This window comes from Meleagris gallopavo, chromosome 3, assembly GCF_000146605.3.
Source record: "Meleagris gallopavo isolate NT-WF06-2002-E0010 breed Aviagen turkey brand Nicholas breeding stock chromosome 3, Turkey_5.1, whole genome shotgun sequence".
NCBI classification, from domain to species: Eukaryota; Metazoa; Chordata; class Aves; order Galliformes; family Phasianidae; genus Meleagris; species Meleagris gallopavo.
The window spans coordinates 6,381,116-6,383,623 of NC_015013.2; the positions used below are offsets into that span (position 1 = coordinate 6,381,116).

At 48.1% G+C, this 2,508-nt stretch overlaps 1 long non-coding RNA gene across 2 annotated transcripts in view; it reads right to left on the reverse strand.

Annotated features, from left to right (window-relative positions):
* LOC109366570 overlaps positions 1-1,014 on the reverse strand; it is a 3,212-nt gene extending 2,198 nt beyond the window's left edge. Inside the window, exon 1 of one of the 2 annotated variants that reach the window (XR_004159362.1) lies at positions 138-1,014. This is a non-coding gene — a long non-coding RNA (uncharacterized LOC109366570). The remainder of the gene's footprint in view (positions 1-137) is intronic. The other variant, XR_004159361.1, reaches the window with a different exon arrangement.
* Between the last annotated feature and the right edge of the window lie 1,494 nt (positions 1,015-2,508).

A 2,508-nucleotide genomic window follows, 5' to 3' on the forward strand; every position in this document is an offset into this window, starting at 1 on the left:
AACCCCCACCCCCCCTGCCACAGGCGGGGCCACCAACCTCCACATTTAGTACTAGACCAGGCTGCCCAGTAACCTAAATACCATCCTCTCTTGTGACTCCCATCCTGTTCAACGTTCCCCAAAAGGCACATCTTTACCCCTCAAGCATTATGCCTGTGGGCCAAGAGCCAGCACCTCAGCTGGGATAAGGTCCTGGGGCAGGCATTGGCCCTGTGCAGCTGAACAATGATGGTCACCCCTCCCTTCTGGGCTCACTACCTCACAAAGGCACCAATGCACAGAACAAACAAAATCCGAACTGCTGCTCTGAGCAGGTGGTCAGCCTCATTTTCACTCCTTGCATCCATCTCTCAAAGTTAGAGAGAGATAAGGCCTTCAGCGGCAGGCCCTTCTTGGTGTAACAGAGCCTGTAAACGAGATCCAGGTCTCAGGCTGTGTGTTCCCCCTCTTAAAGCATCACTCAAGTCCCACTCAATCACAGTTTGACTCCACCATGCAATTAACTGCTGTCCTAAGTGGAAACACTCTTCTGAACTGGGCTCAGAAACATGATTTTCCTGAAGTACCTTGTAAGAGCAGCAAACCAAAGGGAGCAGCTGCCCTCAGGCATGGCACCAAAGGTGACACCAGTGAAAACAGCCCCTCTGATGGAGTGTGGTGGTGAACTGGTTGGCTGCAACCAGAGCTGGTGGGAGAAAGGTTCTCCAGTATATGGGGGCAGGAGGGAGGAATCAGCAATAGTCACCACCTGCATTTTGGTGCCAGAAGTGTGAGCAGCCACACTGTGTGATGAGGCTGATCTGTGAGGCATACCTGTTGCTCCAGAACATCTGCAGTGGGGCCATCCCCAAAGGATTCTCATCTCCTCTTTCCAGAAGTGCCATGGCAGGCATGCCAAGGACACAAACATACTTCACATTAAAGTCTTCCACAATAAGGCACTGCAGCCCAAGCAAGAAAAATCCAATGCATGAGGACACACATGTGCCTCCTGTCATGTCTCTTCTCCCAGGCTACAAGCCAGTACCATTTTAGCAGGCCCTGAAAACAAAAAGTTGCTTCATTTCACAGAGTACCCCATTTTGCACAGGCTTCAGGAATTGCCCAGAAACACTTTGCTGTATATTTGTTCTCCCCTGCCCTGCTGTGCTGCCCTGGGCTAAGGCCAGGCTCCTGTTGGGACTGAGATGTGTCAGTTGGAAAGCCTCTACAGGGAGGCCCTCAGTAGCAATAGGTTTTTTCAGACCACAGAGAGCAGCATGCAGTGAAGGGGGGATCCTCCAAACAAGCCTAAAAACTCCCTTTAATGGCCAAAAGATATGTTAACATTGGCACCAAGAAGATGTGAGGATGAGACTGCCAGCTAAGGGGAAAAGAGCGTGACTGCAGCAGGATTTCTAGGAATAATTTCACTGCTCCTCTCCCTTAAGACTCCGTTTAAAGGACTGCAAACACAGAGGATGAAGCTAAGCACACACATGTATAGGTGTGTTAAGGACATATTCAGGCTTGCATCAGCATTGGCTGTACAGGGAGGCCAAAGGTTCATAGGCAGTACATGGAGGAAGCCCTGACCATCATTACTATAGTGCTCTTGTCAACTGAACTGAATCTCAGTGAGCTTAATTCCCAAGCAGTGATCTGCCTTAAGTCCTGTTCCTCTACACCCTATTATGACAATGCTTTGGGCTAGTGGCCACCCATCCTGATGGGCAGGAGGGAGCTAAACTTTTTTCATCCAGACTGTCAACCTTAACCTCAGCCTTGAGCTCAAACTCCAAAAGCCACTGGGATCCCAAAGGATACCCAGTATATTTGAATTATCCATGACAAATCAACAGCCCATGGACAGGTGACACATCCAAATGCACATATGCACCCACCTCTGAACTATGCAAAATGAATCTCAAACGATGTCCTGAGGGTATCAACACAAAGAAAATCTGCCTGGAAACCCTCTGGGCCATGATTGGTTAAGTGCCAGACCCAAAATGGGTCTTATCCCTCTGCTCTGAACGAGTGGCAGCCTGCAGCAGCATGGGTCTGCTTGTTTTCTCTTAAGAAAGAGGGAGAAAACATTGGAAGAGTGCATGAAAAGCTATGTGCTCCATTTCAGTTCTTCTGGAGGCAACAAGAATACTTGTTAATGTGAGAGTAAATGCATGGGGAAGATGAGCTGCAAAGTATATAAAAATGTGTGTTGGGCTTTCTACGTATTTACTTCACAACGGTTTAAAGCATCACCCAACAGTTATCACAGCAGCATTTCACAAACCAAGGAGTTGCTTATGGTTACTAGATTCAGTAATGTTCTACGCAGATACTGTGATTTGTCCTTCAGAAAACTTCACAGCCTTGTCATGAATCTCTATGATTTACAGTACCTGCTGCTAGCTGGAGCTCACAGATGGAGCGCCAGTACTCCAGACTGACAATACGCAGCCAGTAACGCTGAGTGGGGATGTGTCACCTCTATAAAGGTTGAAAATAGGACAAAAATATCAGAGA